The sequence below is a fragment of the Anser cygnoides genome, chromosome 17, assembly GCF_040182565.1.
Source record: "Anser cygnoides isolate HZ-2024a breed goose chromosome 17, Taihu_goose_T2T_genome, whole genome shotgun sequence".
In the NCBI taxonomy this organism is placed as follows: Eukaryota; Metazoa; Chordata; class Aves; order Anseriformes; family Anatidae; genus Anser; species Anser cygnoides.
Window position 1 is genome coordinate 5,702,356 of NC_089889.1, and position 24,576 is coordinate 5,726,931.

A 24,576-nucleotide genomic window follows, 5' to 3' on the forward strand; every position below is an offset into this window, starting at 1 on the left:
TTCCTCCCGAAATGAGCTTGTACTCTTTTGCTACAACCCCTGAGGCTCTGGTGTTAAAAATCTCTGACTTATGTTATGGTGTTAAAATTTTCTGACTTGCCCTGACTTTCATTATATGACACTTGCAAAATAGGCACTGATCCTACAAACATATGGACATGCCAAGCTTAAATTTGAGTGCAATGAGACTTGTGCCTGTGTTGCCAGCTTTTATGGTTTTATCATGAGTTGTGTTATATTAATGTTTCTGTTTCTGAAAGCCCAAATACGTATATATATATACACATATATATATACGTACATATATGTGTATGTATATATGGAGCCCATGTTAAAAAGTTTCTGCTTCACAAAGGAAAAAAAAAATGAAGAAAAAAATAGCTTTTAGTCCTCCTAGTTGTAGAAGCAGATGGAAAAATGTAAATCATATAAACCTGACAGTCAGAGGGAAAATAATAACTCAGTTGTCGATATATATATTTTAAATCTCTTCATTGCAATCTCATAATCTTATTGAAGCTGATACAGTTTTTGAATACCTGCCATGCTGAGCATACAGTCAAACATATTTGCAAGTATTTGCACTCACTTATTAAGTTATCATTGGCTTTTTCTAAACAGAAACCAAATAAGTCAGAAAGATGGATTGCCTATACAGTAACAGAACAATGCACCAGTGCATACCCAGTGCATACAGATGATTCAAAGAAAGGAAAACAGAGAACCAAAGCAGTGCTGCTCCAAAGGGATATTTTAGGAACAACTGGTCTCTACTGGAAGAAGCATTTCTCCAAAAATGGGAAAAAAATCAAACAAAAAAGTAAAATCTTTACATGTATTCCAAAGCAAAACTTTAACGAACAGGCTTTGATCTGCAAATGTAATTAGCATTAGAATTAGAGATGGAATGGAGATTTGTCTAAAAGCATTAATTCAAATCCCACGCCTGATTTTTTCTTATCACTGCTGTAATTCTAACAGTGCCTGTGGCAGATTCAGAAATCAGAAGAAAGGGACAAGGGCAGTAGGTCTCCCACTAGCAAAAATAAAGGGGGGGAGTAAGAGGGAGGAAAAGTGTGAGATGGAATTAATCTATAATATCCCCAACCCAACTCTGTTTTCAATGTATGAATTATTTATCTTCCAATCTCAAAACGCCAATATATCTGTATGCGCCATTACTTTGATCTCATGCTGCTCCACAGCGCTGCGATGCCTAAAATAACATGGCTGTGGAAACCTACAGGCTCCAGGTATATTTAATTTCAATAATGGACCCAAATATCCACTACAGGTTGGTTTTGAAAAGCCCAGAATAGCCTATTTTCTTGATGCTATTGCTGCTTCTGTCCTTCTGTCATTGTGTGTCTGCATGCATTAGGCCCCAGCGTGCCTCCAGTTACACCTGGATAGACCTTATCGGCTTACCTCAGATTCCCGTTCCAGTAACAGCGAACAGTTTGGCCTGTTTGTTCGGTATAACATGAACTGAGGTAGAAAGGTTAAAATGGACCCCTTTGTGATGTGTGGTCCTTTGTATTAAGATAGCTAATCAGTGTTTGAAGGGATGTTTGAATTTAGGATTAACCTCTTTCCCTAGTCCCGTGAGCATCAGAGCATACATACGTTCAGACAAAGCTTTTTGTTTAGCCAACAGTAATACCTCCTCTGCCTTTCTCAATGGGGACGAGAAGGCAGCTATGTGCTTTGATTCTTATATCATAGGGCCTCCCGGTTTATTCACGTATGTTTCTAAATATGCTTGTTTCTCCATACTCGCAAGAAAGCTGTAAACACTTTCAAACCTGTGCCATCCGTTAAATCTTCCAGAGTGCATTCTGCCTAAACTAGAGGACCAGGTCACTGCTTCCAGCCAGAAGTCAAAGTTCATATTCAGATGTCTCAAACTCTTTTCTGGCGATTTTTTTCTCAATTGTGCTGTCCTTAAAATAAAAATAAACACATGATGACTACCCATTACAAGAAAGATTTGACCAAGGCATTTATAATTTTCAAGCCAACATTTTTATTGCTATTACTATTATTAAAATTACAATTTCACTTGATCGTTTTTACAGCTTTTACCTTTTTTTTTTTTTTCATTTCCTAAGACAGAAAATAACTTCAGCAGGAACAAAGGCTGAGAGGCTGAGCAAAAGGCAGCCATAAGAGTCTTATCAAAGCCCCAACAGAGTGGGAATAATTATTCACACTCTGTTGGGGGTTCTAGAAAGACCATCTGAGGAAAAGGATCACTCAGTCTTTTCAACATGTGAAATTAAAGAAAACCACTAGAAATTCAGTACAGGGCTGGGAGGGGGGAGTAAAGCAGGGGCAGCTGAGAAAAATATGTGGCTTCTCCTCTCCCACTTGATTCACACCATTAGCTGACCACTAGCTGAGCAGGCTGTGCTGGACAGTGCCCACAACGGTAGTGTTGTAACAAATCTCTGCTAATTGCAGAGCTGAAAGCATGGCTGTGCTGTAAGCCACATTTAACTGATGTGGTCTCTTCGCTGTCTCCCCCTGGTGTGCTGGTTGTTTATTCTGCATATGGAGAAAAATAACTAAGCTTTAACTAATCAATCTAATGGTTCAATTTCAAACAAACACCCTCGTGTTATCTCCCACGCTGGCCCTCATTCTGGAGAGAGGCATCTCTTAAATATTCATGGAACAGCCTTACACTACCCAAATGAAAACTTTCATTTTTAACCATTTGGCTGCTGTTTTTTGGAAATCACAACCTGTCATAATGATCAATATTGTTTAATTATTTTGCTGGACTGTCCCATCTGTCTGTATTTTGTGTAAGTCCATTTCTTATTTCACACTGCAGCTCTCTGAGACAAAGTCCTTCACGTTCTTATTTTTCGTGTAAGACCTCCCTCCCAGTAGTCCTGGTGGCACATCCTCAGCACTACAGTAAGGCAGCAGACAATAATAATCCCAATAGACTGAGATTCATAAAATCATCATTGTATTGACCATGTCTGTAGGAATTAGGCAAATAACTTTATCTTCAACACACAAATGAGAAACTGAGGCAGGGAGGTGTGCAGTGACTTAACAAGGTCACACAAGAGGTCTGGGCAGAGTAGGTATTTGATTAAAGCTTTTACAAGTCTAAGGCTAGTATAATGACCACTAAGTTATCTTTGTTTTTATGTATATATGTATATAAATTTCAAAATCTTTAGTTATGCAGCAACATAACAAAATAATTATCGAAATGATCGGTTTTATGATCTTCTGAAAAAAACTGCTTTATACTGGCTGGGCTGAACGCTCCACACCAGCCATTCAAACAGCTCCCGGTTTGCCAGCTCAGCATATTAGTTCACTCAGTGTTATGTTTAGGAATTATTAATGAGGATTGTAAGGATTGTACATTATTTTAATGTACAACTGAAGTCAACACTAGCAGGATTAAAATCTCCATTTGGAATGGAAACCTGTTATTGGCTTTTATTTGTTCAGGAGTAGGTTTTTGCAGTAACTTTGCATTCAGCGTTGTAGTCGGCTTTGTGTTTGAGATTACCCTGGTAACTGCCCACATGGCACCTCACCTGCAATTACAACCACGGAGAGTGTTATTTTTACTCAAATACCTTTCCTTCCAGCTGAAGCAGCCTTTGAATAAGCATGTCTAAATTAAAGGTGATCTCTCTGCCCCTTGGGTCTGTATTATGAAACTGCTTCTTGAATATGTTAAACAAAAGACGCTACACAGTTTTCTGGCCTGGGGTTTTCAGACATTTGTTGAGAAGCAAGCTAAGGCATTTGGAGATAGCCATGCTAATAAAGTGCAACTTGACTCAAAAGATATAGTACTGACCAGGTCTCTGAGTCAGTGTTTCACCTCTGATCATCTTCTAGAGACAAAGGGTACTTCTTATTCTTAAGAAATAACAGGACTTCACCTCCCTAGTGGGCCTTGGGAGCTCTGTCACAAAGGTGAAATGTTTTCTCAAAATATTGGTATATGGTTGCCATGTGAAAAGCCCTTTTTCATCATCTTTTTAAAATCCTTGGGAATGAGAATAATTTGCACTCGCAGGAGCACTTCTTGTAGCAGTATGGCTGCGGTCTGTCTGTCCTTTAATTAATGGCAGGGTTTTGCCACACCTGGGATCCCTGGCCAGTACCATCTGAGCACTTCTGCCTTGGAGTAATGAAGAGTCCAGGCAGCCCACTGATCTTAGCCTGTGACTTCTGTAGTCTGGCAGCTATGCAGACTTTATTAGGTAAGGTAGAATACCTCATGATTTGTTTTATATGAAAAATAAAAAAAAGTTTCCAATCTGAATTTGTAAAAAAAAAAAAAAAAAAAAAAAAAAGAAAAAAAAAGGAGCCTGAAAACAGTTTTACATTGATGAAAAAATTAACTAGATGATGTAATCAAGTTACCTACATGCCTGAATTTTACAATCCTAAAGACAAACTGAATCTAAACTGTTCACTGATTTGTGCCTCATTCTACATAATATTTTACTATATTATTACATGAATTATGCTATACAAATTGGCTGCAGTGCCATGCTCACCAAGGTAGTGACAAATGGCAGGAGACAAAGCAAAGCCAGAGATTTGGGAAGTGATTGCTAGAGACGGAGGATGGAGACAGAACCACAGCCAGAGCCTGGCGTGCCTTGCTAGCTACGTGTCAACTGGCTAGTGCCTCTTCCCCTGGATGGGCTCAGTCTTGTTGGGTTTGTGTTAGTAAAATTGCAGATCCCCAGCACAAAATTTTACCCACAGGGCTAGCTGAGCTGTGTTATAAATGTGCTGTATACCAAGGGAAAAGTATTCTCTGGTGTCAAAAAATTGTTGGTGTTGCTTTGATTATCTTTTATAAAAAATACTTTCAAAGTGAAAAAGAAGATTTTTTAAAAAATCTTAAAGGGGAAAAAAACAGCAGGGAGTTGCTTTCCTTAGTCTATATGCCTTTTAAAATCCAGCACAGAATACCCTATTAATTTATTTTCTCTTTCCTAGCATCAGGGTTTGAAAAATGCCCGTCATATTGCAGATCTGTAGCTGACTTATTCTTAGATCCAGTGCAGTGACGGAGGAATTATGGACAATTTTTTCCCCATTCTCCCCAGTAGCAGCAACTGGTGACCACATGGCAAAAGCCCTGCTGATTTTTCCTCCAAAGCGAACTAAAGCAGATAAGGTCTGTCTCCCTCCACTGATACACAATGTAGGGATGTGCCGCTGTTATAACCCCTGTGCCACAGTTATTGTTAGCAGGTCAAAGCACTGAATATCAATAGACTAATTCCTTCACCCCTCCAACCCGTTCTCTGACTGGAATGTAAACTTCTATTGCACAGCTTTCACCTTTGGCCCTCACCATCTTCATGGCTCCATACTTCAAAGAATTCTGCTCATGTAGAAAATACCTTATTGAAGGAATGGTCATAGCAGCACAATTATTTCAAAAAAACTCGACATTGTATTTCAGCTGAGGACAGGAGAACTGGCGAAAGTCTGAATCACTTTCAAGATTCAGATCTAAATCCTGAGGTTTAGAAATATGAAAGTCAAAACTACAATAGTCCAAACACACAGAGCCTATTCTTTGCTCCTTGAAATGTGGGAAATTAAAGAGCTGCTCTCAGTTTGACTACTCACCTTTCCATTTTTTGAGGCACCCAACAAAGTTCCCTGTGCTAATGAATACAGGTTTTGATTGTTGGATTACACAGATTATTTTCTGTCATCTTCCAGTCCTTTAAACAATTGCTTCCTTTGAAATCCCTTATGCAAGAAGCATATGACCTTACAACACTCCTATTTCTCTTTTGTATTTAACATCACAGTCCTCTCTGTGGTTATATACAATATGGGGAATGCTATAGGTCAGGGCTGTGAGGTGATAGCTAAAAACGAAGGGTGCTCAACTATTGAAGCTAACACAAAATACACAGAAGAAAAGAGGGCTACATGGAGAATGATTGAAAGGTAAACATTATTTTTTATATAAAATTTTGTTGCAGTTTAAAGTTCAAAAACCTAGGAGCATCCTGTATATGAGACAGGAACTATGGTCACGAGTATCCATACTGGTTGTAATTTATATTGCTCTCTATTTTTCTCTGTGTTTTCTCTGATCCCCCACAAATTCTCCTGATAGTGCAGCAATACCAACCTCTCATGAATCTTCCGTACATATCTTCCCTTATCCAGCCTTTCTTCCCCAACATGCTTCTTTCTTCCTCAGCAGCATCCAGGTGCCCCTCCAAAACCTTACTGAAGGGAGGCTCCCTCTAGGTCTCATGCCAGACCAGGTGGTCCAGAATGCCCAGGACAAAACAACAGAGGTACCTCGGAGCATAGCAGAAAAATAGCTTGTCCCTGAATCTGGTGCTAAAAATATTTCACATTTCCACAACATCTCCCATTTTAGCACCATCCTGCATTTCACAAACAGAATGATCTGTTTTCAGATATCTTTAGGGAACAGAGAAGCAACATTCAGAGATATTGAGGCATGACTGTTAAACCCACAAAATGTTAAGTGCTGGTTAAGAGCTGAGGAGTGTTTTCAATTCTCTGTTAAGCCACAGACATAATTTAAATACAGGGAAAGTTTCATGTACATTGGGCCATACCTTCTGAAGGTGAGGTTTATAGCAAATGATTATTTTGACATTCATTGTGCAGTACAATTCTAGATTGGGATTTAAATGCAGGAAAATGCTGTGGGCACAACAGGCTTGAAACAGCGAACTGAACCTAACTTTGTCTAACTCAGCATTTAGAATTTTTATTGGCAGAGACTTGTAGAAAGGAACCAGAAATCATAATTCAGCAAATTCCTTCTATCACTGCTCAACTTTTTGTCCTCGTAGTAAATTATTAACCTCAGCAATTACTCAGTTAGCAAAAGATTAAAGGCTGGATTCTGGCACCCTTGCTGTTATTGGTTAGCATTATGAAGAGTCCTGTTGAATACTACAAAAACATTATTCAAGGTAGTACAAGAAAAGTATCGGCATTTGTGTTTGTAGCTGCAGTATAAAAAATCCTTGAAAACTCATTTGGCAGGCAGCTCACAGATCTCTGTTCCAGTGGGCACTGCAGAGCTTTACCCACTTCCCAGAGGAGCCCTCCACCAAATTCCAGGTGCTGGGAAAGCATACCTGGCCCTTGAATTTCTCATCCCAATACCTTAGGAAAGCCCTGAAAGTCTTTTTCAGTGGTATGTATGTATTCCACACTGTTGCTTTAGCCGTTACTACCATCTTCTGAGGTGGTTCAGGTTGTGACGACTCACAACGCTTGTGCACCCTGGCATGACAGCAGTTTTTGGAATTGTTTCCCCAGGCTTATTGATAAGGACAACCTCTGCAGTGTTTTGCCTTGTTACTCACAGCATCAAAGCTGTCTACAAAACAGAAGTTTGCCCCTTTCCATGTCAGTACAAAGGCAATGAAAAAGAACCTTCAATATAATCAGCGATGTGCAAATCTACTACTAAATAAATAAATCTTGAGAAACTGCAATTATTAAACTAAACGTGTCTGATTCCAACAGCCTTTCATGCACCTAATTCTGATTTAAACAAATAGGAGTTATCTGGAAACTTCCAGGAGTAAATCCTTTATTCTTTGCATTTAACAAGTCCTGAAAAAAAATGCATGAAACCAATATTCTGTCATTAGACTTAAATCTGCAAAATTCAACAGGTGAAACTTTTTATTTGGCCTTTTTATTTGTTTTTTGTTTGTTTGCATGCTTGTTTTTTACCTACCTGTAGTGTTCTGTCAAGGGACAGAGCTCTGTTAAATGGCTCACAAAGTCCAGATGTATATTATCTTAGGACTTTTCAATAAGACTTTAGACTAAAATGATTTCTCGATAACCAGCTAGGCATTTGGCTATTTGTAGCACGACATTGTTTCTCCTTTCCCTTGTACTTTGAGCAATCACCACGGAGCAAATTAGTTGTTAGGTACTTCCATTCTGATCATTTTAGGCATTTTTATTTACTGTGTCCTGCTCTCCAGAAGGAAAGAAGCACTGAGGGATCAGATGTAAAGCTTGCAAAATGAGAAATTAGATTTAATAAATATAACGTCCGTTACCTTTCTTCACAAGCAAAGTGTTGCTTAGTGATAGCACGGCAGAACTTAGTAAAAGGTATTCCCAGAATATAGTGCCGCACATTTCAAGTATTTGGGGTTGGCTGTAGTCCTTAAGAAACACAATGTTTCCATTTATTTACTGAAGGCTGAAATGATAAATTTCCCACAGAACATTTTGGAATTCAGAACTTTTTTGGCAACTCATATAAAACAACCCATACGCTATGTAGGCACTGAGGTTTCATCTCTTACTTCGCTCTGCTATCATGAACTCAGAGTTATCATTTCAGCTTTCCGGAAAGCACTTGATGCAGTCAGTTCCTTTTAAAACATATTTTGTTGGAAGCTGTTAGAAAATTCAATACAGAGACTTTGATCATGATCCATTCATTGACTTTCTTGGACTAACTTTTATATGGGATTTAAAGTGGATTTGATTCTTCTGTTTCAAAAGCAAAGCATCTTTTCCAAATTCCTGCAGTGCCTCATGGCATCAGCTTTGCTTTAGAAACAGAGAACGAGGATGCAGAGATATTAAAGCTAAGCTCAGAAAAACATGATTTTACACCTCCTCTAGGAAAACAGAAACATCTTTACCCTTTCTTTTAACATGTAATTAGTGTTAATTGAAGACCTGTGTCAAGAAATTTGTACAGTGGGACAGGATATAGAATGTTTTCCTATCAATGCCAAAGACAAACAAATGAAGATCTTCAGTCGTCCTCTTCATGGATCCTCATGTTACATGCAAGACCTGCAAGTCATAAGAAGTCTTCTAGTCATATGTGGTCCTCAGAAGTAGTTCCCCAATACAACTGTACCAGTTCAAAATCTTACAAAGCATAAGCTGCATCCTACATTTATGCCGTCTGTGTTTTGTGGGACTGCTCACCCTGCAGGCAATATCTGCTTCAGGCAGATAACCTCAGCCCCCTAGTTAAACTGTGTAAACTCTCTTGGCTAATTGAACTGAACTGGATGAGTAGGGAACTACTTTGTCAGCTCAGTGGAGGGGTCTGTTATCTCTAGCAAGGTCACAGTGACAAACAAATGATTATCTTAAATGAGTGGGTTAGAACTGGAGACATTGTGAGCCTTAAAACTTACAGCCTACAATGGGATAGAGCTATCCAAAATAAACTTGCATGTTTTTGTTTGTAACTTAAATTGAGTAGAGAAAGGCTTTCTTTTCTCTGGATAAAGTCATTAGCTGCCAGTATTTTGTAAAAATGGCTTATCTCATAGTAATGTTAATTGATTGAGTTTAGGATAAAATCTCAAAAGTTAGGGTTGACAGAAAAGTGTCTGCTTTCACAAGCAAGCAATAGGCAAACATCCTTACTGTACAATGCAGCTTCCCAACCAGACTACCCGGAATAATAAGCTAACAAATTAGAAGAATGTTCTGGTTGAAAAGTTAAACCTTCAGAAGTTAGGAAGTGTCAGAATTAAGGTTGTCATTTCATATTATCTTAGCAACTTTCATCTTTTCTCCCCTGCTCAGTTGCATGAAATTCAGGCAGACCTCTGAAGAAGCACTGAGGTTATAGAAAGGATTGTCCCCAAGATGATTCCTAGTTTCTGTCACCACAGTGGTCCTACTAACTAGGAGAGATTAGTCACAAAAAATTCTTTTCAGTTTCTTTGCTACTATGACGTAGGTATCCATGAACTCGGTGCAGATTTTAATTTCCAAATCAAATATTTCACATAAAGGGTTTTTGGACAGTTAGCACTCAGCAAAATTTCCATTGGACTGTCGAATTTGTATTCTTGATTAAAAAAAAAAAAAAGCCTTGGTTCAAATTTGCATCATAAAACCTGAAATATTATGAACCTCTCAGAAAAAAAAATATATATATATATGTATGTATGTATATTTTTAGAAGAACAACTTGAGGATTTTCCTTAAGTCCATCCTTTTAAAAGACTGAAACATTTGATCTCACTAATGGCTATAGTCAGATAACCAGTAATGAAGCTTTCAGCTCAAACAATTAACAACTAACAAAAGAGGCAGTTAAGGCAGCTTTGTTAAGTGTTGGTATCTATGCTGGTTACAATAAATAGTTTCTGTTTAATTCTGTTGCTGCCTAACTTGCATGCATGCTTTAAAATCTTAGGTTATTTCATGAGACTTCATGCCAGTACTGAAGTCATTACTGTTCTTTGTAGCATGCACATAGATAATAGGCTCAAGTTAGCGCATATCAAGATCTTGGGGGTGCTTTCTCCTTTCCTAATGGAAGAGTAACTTCCATCAGTGCTAATGAAAGTCACATGTCCAACTCCCCCATTCATCAAGATGAGAAAATTACATAACACAAAATTCCCATTCAGCATTTAAAATTTTCCAGCTGTTAAGCAATTCCCTGGATCCAAATCAAAGCCTGCAGATGCTCTGGGGGTAAAATCTCTACTGAACTAATAGCACAGTCTGGATGGAATTGCATTATTAAGAACATTCATGATGGCTCCATGAATCTTCCTGGATGTGGATCAGCTGCTCCTAATTGAATCATATGCTACATCATTATGTCTTTATGTCCTTGGTATCCCTATTTTTTTTTTTTTCTGATTTCTTATATTCTTGCTCTCTTGCATCTACATCCTTAGGTCTTTGTCAATTTGATGTTAAAAAATAACTAACTGAAGAGGTATTTCCACAGCAATGTGGCATTGAAATGGAGCCAAATACCATCTCTGTCTTTGGGAATATGTATCTGTTTGCAAGGCAGCTCCACAACTGGTTAAACTAATAAGCAAAAACAAAACAACACAAAAAAATCACCAATTCTCTGGTTATTCATTTATAGATGTTTGCTGTGGATCCAAGTGACCATGTCATTTCCTTTGAAACTGGAAGAATAATGCATTGTCAAACAGTTCTCTTCTATCTGTGCTTAATTCTGTTTCAAATAGGCTACTTGTTAGACCATGAAGAAAGTGGTGTTTTTTTTTTAAAGTACTCATCCAATAAATAGCAATGTGCAAATCCCAAACTAGTGTAACAAGGCAGAAACTGAAACTGGTGTTCAATAACGTGTCAGTTGCAGGAGCTCCTTAATAGGAGGGCTTCCTTGAACACCTGGCTCTTTCTAAGGTTTTTCTATGCAACCTTTTCCACAAGTCACTCAGAAAACATTGCACATGGAAACAAACTGTAGAAATATCTAAGCAACTTTAAAAAAGTTGCTCAGGTACTGGAAAGTCGTGTTGAAAAACAGAGAAAATTCAGTTATTTGCTGTCAGTTTTCTTTCTTTTCTTTTTTCTTTTTTCTTTTTTTTTTTCCTTTGCTAGTTATGTCTGCTGCTACTTTTTGAACTTAGAATTGGCATGGAAAAGTTGTGAACTTTAGTGTAATTAAGTGTGATGATCTTTAAAATGGGTTTTGCTTTAGGTTAGTGTGCATGTAAATTCTATTACGATTAAGTAGATCTACAGATCTACATCAGACTAACCATTTGAAATAGTTGTTCTGAAATGGAATGAGTTTATTTTCCTGTACAAAGTGTGTTCAGTATAAAGATTTGATTTTCAGTGGCAGATAAAGAAAATCCAATAAACAAGCAGAAACCTTCAATATCAAGGCATAGGCCAAGACAAACTTGAAGAGAAACTGTTCAGCTGTTCAAAAGTAATCCCTTTACATAGTGACTACAATTTGCTGCAAAGCAGTCCTGAAAAGTTGAAAAAATAGAATGTTTTGGACAGAGACTGCAAATGGAAGTAAGGTTAGCAGCTTTATTCTCTGTCCAATTGTTCCTTCTTCAAAGATGAATAATTTCAGAGGGCAAAGACAGACATAAACAAGAGAAGCCTTTTTTTAGCTTTTTTTTTTGTTTGTTTTTACCATGAAGAGTTAAGTACTACGTTTTCGCTTCTTAAAATATGTTAATTAATTTATTTGGTTTAATGACGATGTAAAAAGAATAGATTTTTATTTAATTGTTTGGTGAGGGCAAAATAGAAGTTCTTCTACATTGTAAAGTGAGTAAAAGAAGGGAAATAAGACAGTTCACTGTATTGCAGGAAGAATTAGCTTTTGTAATGGATCCAGATGAGTCCAGTTGTCTTGGACAATGTTCTGAGTACAATTTTAGAGCTCTTATAGAAACCCTCTTAATGTGTTTTGGGTTCCTTCAAAAATATAACAGGGAAGTGTGGAATGTAAATTAAAATCTTTATTTCCCCTAAGGTATATGGGGTTATATAAGGTATATTTCCCCAGCTCTACCTCCATGTGCTGTTACATTAATTTAGTTATTCCTTCTTGGCATTTAAAAGATGTGCCATCATAATAATAATGCCATGCCATCAGAATATAAGTGAGGAATAAACCATAGATATAAAATCCCACTTGACTTTGCTAGGGCCAGTGTTTCATTTCAGGAATTGTCTCTCTTGGAAGTGCCTGTACTGCTGTCAGTACTCACAGAGGTTACACTGCTTCTGAGGCACAACCTGGGTCTCTGCAAGTCCTTACAATTCAAATAGGTATGCAGTGTTTATAATGATTGAAGTTATGTCCTATTTTTCAATACCCATGAGTCTTTTCAGTTTTTCAGTGTGTTTTGTAACTGTTTGTGCTATCCAGTTTAAAAAATAAACAAAACAAAACAAAAAGCTGGTAAAAGAGACAATTAAATGTCTTAGGTTGAGATGCTCCATAATTTATTGCAGATATATGAGAGAACACTTGTAGAACCCATTTAATTCATTTAATAGTAATGCAAACATTGATATAAATTAAAACTCCAGAATGCTCTCTCACATCTTTTCTCTCCCCATGAGAGGTGAATGAAAATGATTTATTACTCATAGATTATAATTGCTTAAAATAGGTTATGATGTAAGAAAAAAAAAACTAATCCCTTCTACCAGGCAGGAGCAAAATTCTACAGACAGAGAAATTACACCTAACGCCAGTGTGTTAAGGAAGAAATATTCTTCTTCTCCCTTTGGGGAAACTCTAAGAACGTCTTTTTAGAACTGTCAAAATTCACAAGCTGTAATAAATTATTCTTTTTCATTACCCATTTATTAAGTAGGCTGTTTGGTATAATAGCAGAAAAATTCTGTTTAATTTTTACAGTATTACACTACTGTGATTTCTCATTTGAAACAGACTAGTTATCAAGAGCAGTGATGTGTTTTATTTTGTACAGTGGGACCATCCTTCCTCTGAATTCTGATGAAGACAACTTTTAAAGCGTGTAATACTCTGCCTGTCAGAACGGTTACATGTCAGGGAGGTAGGCTGCCTCAGTGGAACCGCCAACCTTTGGGCTCGTTCGTGTAAAGAACTTGGATTGCAAGTTCAGTTACGTTGTGCACATGATATCCACTACTGCATTTCTACAATCTCTTTGCTAACACACATCATAATGCTTGGTATTTTTTCCCCTTTGAAATTCCAGGTCCCAACCTTCTTCTCTGTCAGATGCCAAGGAAAAATTTATGATGAAAGGAGTTCACTCACTGCTTGTAGTAGCTGTATTATCATATTTGACTCACTCTTTTTTTGCAGTTAACCCGAAGAATTAAAGTGGACATCAGATGCAAAATTTAGTAGCGTGTTAAACAGGAAATTTGAGGAAAAACAGCTCACAGAGCAAAGAATATTACAAAAATTAGCAATGTTGTAAATATTGGCTGTAAGAGGCTACAGGGATCCCGTTAACTATAACGTGAAATTGTGAATGAAACTTAACACTTTATGTTGAATAACGGGGTAAAACCCAGCCTTTGGAGATGAGAAATCTGGAATCAGGTCCTGGCTCCATTACAAATCTGTGTATGATTCTTAGACAGTTATTTATTTATATTAAAATTGAAATGTCCACTCGGGGTAAAGCTGCCTTGCCCTTAGGGGTGCAAGTGAAATACAAATGACATAAAATAAAAGCAAAAATATGTCTTCGTCTTCAGGTTTACATAAGCTGGAGTGAATGAGCACACTCTACCCACGGCTTATTATGCATAAAGAGCTTTGGAATACAAGATCCAACGTTAATAAACACTTTATAACAAGTGATTGTAATGGGTTTATTTAGAGTGCTATCAGGTCTCGCTCAGTTATCAAGGGCCACATCGCATTCATCCTCCCATGCACAAAACCAAAGGTGTGAGGTGTGGTACTGAAAATAGCAACTACACTTCGAGTGCAGTTACTGTGCAAGCTCAGGGGAGGTGCCTGGCTGGACCTTAGTTGGCACAACGAAACTCGCGTGGCCTACATGACATTACACCATGCTTCTCTTGTGGTCCACTGTGCTGTTTGTACAGGGATGCACACGTGGTAATACAGAAACTACACAATGTGGCCCCAAAACTAAGAATACAGAAGCAGAGAGAACAGATGGGTGCAACAATATTTTAGGTGAAATCTACAGCCCTCCTGTACCCCAGAAGGGAAACAGAAAGACAAAATGAAAGCTATCTATCCCCTATGTCCTGAAAGGCAATGACAAGTCCGGAATTCTGGCTTGTTGGCTTTGGTTGAAAATATATGAATAAATGGTGGTTATAAAACCCACATTGTAGCTTCACAGCCAGCAGCGACATAAAGCTGCTTTCTTCAGCTGGGAAGTGGATTACATTTTTATAACTAATCCGCAGCTCTTTGGCTGAAAAGATTTGCTAACCCCCCTCTCCTCTTCCTGCTTTTTCTTTTAGGACTGTGCACTCTAACAGCGTGCTCCCACCTTGTTCCACCTACTTCCCAAAAGTACATGCATGGCTGTTTAGGGGGATCTACAGTATGTAACTGTCTTTGTGCCTGGCATTGTTAAACAGGATTCACAGACAGGGCAAAAAGAAAAAACAAACAACAAACAACTCAGTGCTTCACTGATGCATAAAATCATTATAGGCAGCATTTCAGTTTCAACAAGTGCCAAAATTCCCCTTTTTTTCTGAATATAAAAAATAAAGCAGAAACAAAAATAACAAGGCTATTAATCTTTCATTAAGTTAAAGGGATGAAAAGGAATCGCTTAAAGTATCATTCTTTACTTGCACCACAAGATTGGATGCCCCCTGCTAACTTCAAAGGCTCTAAAAGAAGCTGGTTAATATTGTTGGCACAGAACCAGACTGTGGTTTACTTTAGTTTTTGTGATTTTTTTTTTAACAAAAGAAAACATTAAGGATTGGACACCGATTGCTAAGTAACAGCTATTGAAAGGGGGTGCCTTATGTGCTGCTACCAGCAATACATCAATTTTCAGACATGTAATAGCTGTTCAAAAAATCATGTCAGTCACTGCATGAGGGCAAAAGTCTCTAACATTGCTCCTGTTTGTTCTGTGGTTTCAGATCAGATACAAATCACTGCTTTTCCCTGCATGCCAAAGCACTTGGACTTGCAACGGCTCCGGTGAAATGCAGACTTTATCCATCCCAAGAGAAGTGATAGATCCGCCATAAGCCACAGAGTCACTCACCTGCTTCCCTGCACAATTGCCATTACATTTTAATTCCTCCCCAGCCTCAAAGTTTGTGTATATTGAAAACAAAGCTAATTGCTACTGAGTGACATAATTTTGTGGTTACATTTCTTTGTGCAGGGGTTTCTTTTCAGTGTAGTGCAAGCTGTTAAGCTGCAGATTGCGGTTGCTGCTGCCTGGCAAAGGGTAAATAACAAGAAGCAGGGAAAAGGAAGGCAGGAAGTGTTTGTGATGGTTTGATGATGTGCTGATAGCTTAATGTGCTTGGCTGAGTTGTGCAGTGGAGGTTCATGTAAAACCATGTTGCTTAGTGTGCGTGTGGCAAAGGGAGAAAACATCCAATGTATTTTGCCCTATTTTACAGATACTGAAACTGTTCAGTCTCCACAGCACAGTCAGACTTCAGCCTTTTTCCTTAAGTTGATAGTGAGGCTTGACCATGCAAAGCAAAACCAATTAAGGTTTGAGCACCTTAATTCCCTGGGTGTCAGTGCAACTCACCTTGGGCAGAATAATTAGAAGGCCCAAGGAACCTTCCTACATCCACACAGAGCAGCTGAAGGAGCTGCCGTCCCAGACACTGCGTGTGTAAGAGGTGATGTAAGGTTGGTAAGCAGAAGGAACAGCACGGGTCTGTAGAAGCTTGGCTTTAGCCACCTATGTAGCAGCCAGGGCTACCAGCTGTGTGCATCGAGGAAGACAAAAAAAAAAAAAAAAAAAAAAGTTTCTACACAGGCCAAATGGAAAGCCAAACCCTGGAACCAAAATTTGCAAATGGTCAGTCCTATAGTAGAAAGGCAAAGCTCTTCAAGCGTTGGGTCTCACTAAAAATGTCCATGATGCTAACTTCTATCATTAGTCCAGACTTCTGCTTACTTGCCATAACTGATTTAGGTATAAAATGGGATGAGAAAGATGAGTTGAGATTTTCAGTGCAGTTCATGGAAACGTTCTGCAAATAAAGGGTGTAGATATTTTTAAAATACTAGCTACAGAAACAGGATAATGTAATTGGAAGTATCTATTTCATCTGATCTGTTGTCATTCATTCCCCTAAAGCAGCACTACTGGGTCTGCCCTTTTGAATCCATATTACAGAATAAAGCAGATATATCCCATTTGTCTCTGTGAAGTTCCATTTCTACTTATACCAGGCTGTTAATGTATAACAACTACAAATAAATTTGGCCACTTTCCCCAAAGTGTCTTTCACCCAACATCACCCCACCATACCTGCATCCATTATCTCTTGTATCTATTCCCTCTGGGCTAGATTCAACATTCATCAGAAGAATTACATTTAATCCAGTAGTGTTTGAATAAGGCGTGTATACTTTCTTGCATGTGCCCGATATGACGGATATTTCAAATTCTTTCTTTAAAACTGCTTTTCAGGGAAAGTCTATTATAGTGCTGCTATAATGAATAATGTCTCTCTGACTTCCAATAAGCCATATATTATATTTGTCTGAGTTAGCCCATAAATTCTTTGGAGTAGGAGGAAAGGGCACGACCATTATCCTCTTTGTTTTTTTGCAAGAGGAAGCATACATTTCCTGTACAAAATAGCAAATGGAGTAAGTTGCACTGTTTGTTAAGCAGGTTGCCCAGTGCTTCCTATTTTGAGACACCTCTCAGTTGCTCGTAGTTCTGCCAAGCTGTATGTTCATCCTGAAATGTGTGATCTCAGCCAAGTGCCTCAGTCATTTCTGAGAGTAAGATGAAGGAAATATTTGTTGTGTTTCTGTGTTGAAAAATTCTGGCAAACGAAGTGGCAATAATGCTGTCATTTGTCTTCACAGAGCCTGAAAGCATAAGTCATGTTTTTAAAATACTGATACTTTAGTGATAAGTGCTTCAGAAATCTCCGCTAGGAAATTAATAATTCTGTCTCAAGGCCAGTTAGTGTGCTGTGCATAAGGTAGGGAGGTACCCACTGAACACCAGAGATAAAGGGAAGCATCGAATGTCACCGGTCTGTCTCCATGTGCTGAATGAGGCATGAATTCTCTCGGAAAAAAGGAACATAATTATGTAATTAAGAATTCTGCCATAATGTATAAACAGCAGGAGGCTAATACTGCTTCATGAGCAGCTCAACTCCTGGCATTTTTTTAAGTCCTTGAGTTTGCTCTGAATAATTTTCTTTTAACTTTTTTTCTAAGTATGTGTAATAAAGAATAGGGCCTAATGCAAACAATTCAAAATGCAATTATTTCATTTGAGCAGCTGTATGAATTGCATCCATTTTGGGTAGAATGTCTTCCACATAATAAAAGGGACTCCTTCTCTGGAAAATGAATTTTTTCCATCTCCCACATTTATCTGGCAGGGTTTCCGGTTAGACAGGGCAAGGAATAAATTCTCTAAAAGTGTTTTTGCCAGAAGCTGAGGTGGGATGCATTAACATCACCTGGGTGTCCTTCCCTGATGTGGAATCTAGGGAATCCCATCGGCAGGGACATTTCTCTGATTTTCATCACCAACTTTCCCTCTTGCAGACGTGCAACTGGTGCACTTTGCTGGCTTCAGCGGACCTTGGATCAGACCTTGGGCATGAGTCACCAAGGTAAGCGTAAGGGAAGGCTGTCTTTTAACATCCCATATAGTCTGGTTGCATGCTGCATCCTTCTGACTTTGTACTGAATTTATGCTTTGCTTTGTGTAATGTTTATCGTGAAAAGATTTTCTAAGCTTGGCTAAGCAGAAAGACTTTCAAGAGGGAGAATGGCTGGTTCACGCTTGAGACGGCTGCCTGTTAAATGTTACATTAATGATAAGATCCTGAAAGAGCTGGTCGGGGGTGAGCTTTTTCTTTCCTTTTCTACACTATCTTTTCAGAAGTTTCTCTTCCGCTTATGGTGAAGGGGAACAGTTTTCTTTTTCTTCCTTTTTTTATTTTTTTATTTTTATCACCAACTTCAACCACAGGGTCAGCTTTGATTTGGGTGAGTCAGAAACATATTTATCTCTGAAGTTCTCCTTCTGCACCTGGGAATGAAGTGTTTCTCCTCATTTCAGAAGAGAGACATTTTAAATAATAGCAATGCCAAAAAAAAAAAAAGGGGTAATAATAGCTATTTGTTTGACCTGCCATATAGCAGGCCTGATTTATATGTTTGCTGGTACATATAAGATTTTAAGAGACTTCTTTGGTTCCTCTCTGACAATGTTTATAGTTTGTTTATAGAAAGAGATCTGTGCTCCAGATTTTGTTCTAAACTCTGTTCAACTCAGACAGTTGTTACAGCAGATAGACTTGACCTAGTACTCACCCTGTTTAAGATGTGTTTTATTTTTGCAGGCATTCCATAGTTGCAGGAAGCACTCAAGCCTTAATCTGGACCACTTGTCGGGCAGTGAAAGGGAAAAACAATTCAGGCAGCAATCCTCTTGAAAAACCATACATGGGTTTTAGAGAGAGCTCAGCAGGCCTGCAAATGCTGTAGGCAGCTTTGAAATCCCCATTTTGAGATGGGCCAATGAGGCTTTGTTGTTGATGCCCCAAGGGAAAAGCTAAATGTAGCGCTCATCACAGTGTGAATGCATATCAAGAATAAACTGAGATTTTGCATGGTTTGATCTGTACATCCTTTTCCTGCCTCCTTCTGCAGTTTTGGTGGAAATTAAACTGCTTAGAAGCCTGAAAACCTTAGAAACATGTTGGTTCTCAGACTCTTAACAGGTATCTCCAAGGTCTTCAAGACTGAATTCTTTTGTCGGCTCATAGTTTATGCCCTTGGGCAGGACTACATGCCATTAGTGTAGCTGCCTATCTATTCAGAGGGCTGTGCATAGTTAGGAGCAAGCATATGCTATTCTTGGCTTTATTTCTTTGTGAATATTAGACATCCTGACAAGAGTCTTTGAAATATTTTTGGCTTCTGTGATCTTCTGTTGCTGTAGCCATAGTAATTGGGCTGTCAGTATGCCTGGTACTGCCAGTGCCAGGCTGTCTTATATAGGATCTTGTGTGGTGTATATGGTGGTCTCTGGTAAGAAACATAACATTCTGAATCTCAGAGCAAGCAGTATTTCCTTCATCTTTCTTTAGTATTTGAGCTGCCCAATTTTTCATAGACTACAGCATGGCTAAACTAGAAAGAACAAATTTTAAGTTAAGTATACTTAGAAACACTTCTGTGAACTTTAATTTAGTCATTTTAACCAAATGCATAATTAGAAAGAAGAGGGTGTCAAATGGGTTGGAGAATGTAGGTCTGTAACATTTGTGTGCAGCTGATCTTTGAACCTTGTACAATAAAAATAGTAATGGAAAATACCACCGGGGAAGAATACACCATTCAGAATAGAAATAAGATTTTACTCTTTTACTCAACTACAGACCAGAAGATGCAACCAGTATAAGCAGGCTGTGATCTACATAATAGTAATGAGATTGTACTCATGGAAAACAATTGGGCATGTCCTTTCAGTAATCATTTTCCCTGTATTATCTTTTTTAAGACCCTTCACATCTTTGTTACTGTATTTTTGTTCAGACTAAATGATGATGTGACTAAGGACAAGCTGTATTCTGCACTTTGAGTGTTTTGCCTAATTTATTGAGTGAGAACCTTAATTCCAAGTCTGTGGATCATTGCAGTTTCAAACGAAGTCAGCTGCAGCTATGGGTGCTCAACAACTCTGAGAGTTAGCTACAAGGATTTTGTACCACATTCATGACAAGTGTCTAATAAGTACCCTGCTATTTCTGTAAATAGAAACAAACAACAACAACAAAAATCAGATGTTTTTGTCACAGATTGGAGAACTCAATATTATTGTTATATCGTGTTCAGTTTGGAAGTGGAGCTTGATTTTTGTTGTTGCAGTGCAGGCACAGAGACCATTATCCAGGCTGAAGTCAAAGGGTGACTGTGGTAGCTGCTACTTGCAAAATTCCTGACTCTCCTTGTGTGGGAAATTTGGACAAAGGGACAACAAATTCCACAGTACTGATTAAAAAAAAAAAAAAAAGTGTGTGATGCTAGTGACTATTGCTTCACCTTGCAAGATCACTGCTTTTTACTGTCTTTACTGAGAGTGGTTCTGCCTCTGATCTCTCAGGTGTGGGAAAGAACGTTGGTCCAATTGTACTCCTGTCTCTTGTAAACTTTGCAGTCATTTTGTATTTCTGAAAGCTTTATGGAAGCCAACCACTCGCTATAATACTTCAAGACTATTTTCTCACAGATACTGCTGCTCCATGACTTCAGCAGAAGATCCATTTCCCTGCTCTCCTGGAGTGCCAGCTTTCAAGCTGCATACATGTGAACAAAGTACAGGAGGAAACAGGGTTCATTTCAAAGTGGAAGGACTAGCACAACTAAATAAACCTTGTGTTGTGCAAGTTTTTGTGAAACTGATGGGGAGAAAAAGACTAAAGATTTGAGATTTAATTCTTCTATCTTGGGTTGTAGGGTGTTCTCAAATAGGATCTGGACTATTTAGTTGATGTCTACTTTTTTGTGTTCTCCTTTCGTTTGACCGTTCTCTGTTCACATCCGCTTACAACAGTTCATATCCCTGAACACAGACTATAGCATATAAAATAAGTTTTACATTCCTGTATTTGGATAATATTTAATGGTTTAAGAAGTTAAAGAAAAGCATGAAAAGTGGAAATAGTTAATCTTTTGGTATTTTGTTAAAGAAACCCCTAACACAGGAACACATCCTATCCTTATCAACCTGGAAAAACAAACGGAAAGTTACTGAAGCAAACCATTCAATCTAATATAAAGATTACTAGCCACATGAAAAAATGACATCCATTAATAAACAGACTTCATAGTCCTTCTTCTGACAATGCTCCCCTTGCAGAGACCTGAGAACAAACCAATGAATCATTCATGCTAATACTGAGCCTTATGAAAGGATAAATGTAGAATCAAATGGCAATCTTCTCAGACCATTTTTTTCCTAAGTTGCGGCACACATACCATGATACATTCCTCAACTGTTGTTAATTTAAAGGGTTTGAGGCTGAAAAAAAGAGATTCTGGGAATGTCATGCTGGTCCATGTGGGTTAACTTAAGCTGCTGAGGTATCTGTGTTTTCAGTTGAGGATTCAAAGTGACTTGGTGGAAGACTCATTTGCTTTTTTATCTCTCTACTATTTCTTTTTAATCTGGAAGTCAAGATGACCGAGAATTAATATTAGAATACTGTGAAGCAGATTATTAGCTGTATTATGCAAAATAATTCATATCTTAGATCATAAAAAATAAATAAATGAATTTTTAGATGTGTGTAGATAGAAAATAAAATATTTTCTGTTTGGGTGATTGCATACTGTAAGAACACTTTAATTGTATTTCACTAGGAATAATGTCAAATTGTGCTGAGAAGCAAGCATGCAGGTTTCAGATTTGTCATGTGCCACAGGACATCTACATCCAGATAGTTAAGATTTTAGAAAGAATAATTTGGCTTTTGCACTTGTATTGAAAACTTCACTCCTATTACATTATCTATCCATCTATGTAGGCTCATTGTCTTCAAGGTTTTAACATATGTTCTTAACCATGTTTTCAGGAATCAGTGTAAATATTGTTTTTTGTTTGTTTGTTTTATTTTGTTTTGTTTTTAAAATGTTTCCTATTATTCCTTTGTCTATTGGGGAGCTACACAATTCTAACTAACATCCCTGTAAAGAAGAATATCCCACTGCACATTTTTTTTTTTTACTTTGCTGAGTTCTGTTTTCATTTAGATGCATAATCAGAATTCCATACTTGATCAGACTAGCGGTACAGTATCCTGTCTTTAAGAAAAGCTGGTAACAGATGCTGCATAGGAAGGGGAAAGGAATGCTTTGGTTAGTAACTTAGGGGTAACCTGCCTGTGGGGAAAGATTTCTCCCCAAGCCATAACAGTTGGAGACTGAGTTATGCCCTGAAGTGCAAAGCTTTATACCCTTTCAAAAACTGCAAGGCTTTTATTTTTTTTTATTTTTTTTATTTTTTTAGATAGCAATCATAATTTCACATTTTTTTTGGGTGAAGTATCTGATTTTTCATGGAGTCCCATTAATTTCTTGCCTCCACAGTTTGTATGGTGACAAAGAGTTCAATAAGCCAATTATATTCAGTTATGAAATAGATTTCTGTCATTTTTTTCTTTTTGATCCATTTCAGTATAAATAAATGGTCAAAAAGTATATTTTTCCATCATGAAAGATAAATTCTTCATTGTAGCTTTTCAGAAAATAACCTATCTAGTTCTTTATTTTTCATTTTGAATAATTCTGAGTTTTTACACTGATGATAGATTGTTTAAGCAACCATCTCACTTATTTGCTGTAGAAACAGTGTTTTAAAGATGCAGTTTTCTGTGAAAGAAGCTAGTTCAACATGTAATTCTCTTCTGTCTTTGACGGATCATTTGCTCAGCCATAATGAATTCTGCTGAATCTGATAACTTTATTTCTCATAAAGTAATCACAGTAAAATAATGAGTTACTGTATCATCATTTTTGCTTTGTTTCTCATTGCATGCCTTTTCCACTTGAAAAAAGTCCTTCAGTTCTTGATTAGTCTTCATGGCTTAAAGGACTTGTCTTTTGCCAGGTTTAAAGAAAAAAAAATTATTCAGATTCTTTACTTTTGATTCACCATTGCTCTGAAATAATGAATCGTATCCTTTCTTATAATGACCCAAAACATCAAGGGTGGCTTCCTACTCACTATGAAAAGACATAGGTCTATCTTTTTCATTGGGACGAAAAACTTGTTAATAAAATCAGCACAGTGGTTCAGGTATGTTAGCTTGTTAGACCTCCAACAGGAAAGTCACAGATCTTAAGAAGAAAGGGAAGGAGAAAGAGATTCATGGGAGAAAAAAAGGGGGTGAAAAAGTGTTTTCAGATGGTATCAAACAAAAGAAAAGAATGTTACCGTCAGTTCTCTCCCACCAAATTTGCCTCTGCCCAGTTCAATCCTGGTACCACTGCTCAGGTCAGAAATGTATTAAAATGCAATGAAGTGACAATATTTCTGGAAACCTGGAACCATCCTGGAACTACTTCAAGAATTCTTCTTAAAGGGTCTGATCCAAAACCCGCAGAAGTAAATGCTTTGCACTGATTTCAATTTTGCCATAATCCTGCATCATTAAAACGAATGCTGAACTGGTAGTTGGCTAGGCATTTGAGGGAAAGTCACTACTGCTGTTACCAACAGACTTTATCATTAATGGAAACAAAATATTCACTGTATTTGCTGACATGCTAGCAATACATCTCTGTCTGATAACTTTGTGCAATGAAAACCATCACAAATTTGAGATTACTGAAAGATTTGAAGAAATAAATTTTGGAAGCTGTTGTATTAGCACTATCAGACAGGGCTTGCATTTACTTCTCAAACAGTCTATTTTAAAAGTATTTGCACTTTTTCAAATGTTATGTCATGTCCTATTCCTAGCGATGACCTCTACTGTCTGTGCTGGACTTAGATATATTTTTTTTTACAGAAAAGAGATCTCTTTAATCAGCTTAAAAAACATTGTGAACTGAAACAGCTCTTATTTAAAAGTTTAACTTTACTTTCATCAATTTATAATCAGAGTTCCTCTGGTATGTTTGATTCCTGACAAACAAGGATAAAAGTCTTGTGCCCCCATTGCTAATGAGATGATAAAACAGCAGGGATCAAGTTTTTAATTACTACAGGCTATGCACTGGAGAGGTACCAATGATATTTTCTATTGCATGTCTAAGTTGTAACTTCAGGCTTATGACAGTCATGCTGTGTTCCTCTGCCTTTGATGATCACTCATCTTTGTCTCCTGAGAACATACAAAAATTTCTGAGCGTGGATCCTGGGGGGCTTGCAATTATTGCTGTAACCTGGCACAGGTTCCAGTGTAGTACCATTGCTGCTCAGCAAGGATCTGATGTCTGAACGGAGGATAGGACATGCAAAACATCTATGAACTTTTCTTCTCAGACAATCTGGATTTTCAGTCTAGTTGTATGCATGTCTCTTAAATAATTATGCTTTTAATTAAGCTCGAGAATCA

The 24,576-nt window shown here is 37.7% G+C and overlaps 1 long non-coding RNA gene across 4 annotated transcripts in view; it reads left to right on the top strand.

Annotated features, from left to right (window-relative positions):
• The window catches only part of LOC125180525 (uncharacterized), a 107,226-nt gene that overhangs the window by 63,560 nt on the left and 19,090 nt on the right, over nt 1-24,576 (top strand). For all 4 annotated transcript variants that reach the window (XR_010825594.1, XR_007159129.2, XR_007159128.2 and 1 more), the window contains one exon: nt 18,050-18,117. This is a non-coding gene — a long non-coding RNA (uncharacterized lncRNA). The remainder of the gene's footprint in view (nt 1-18,049; nt 18,118-24,576) is intronic.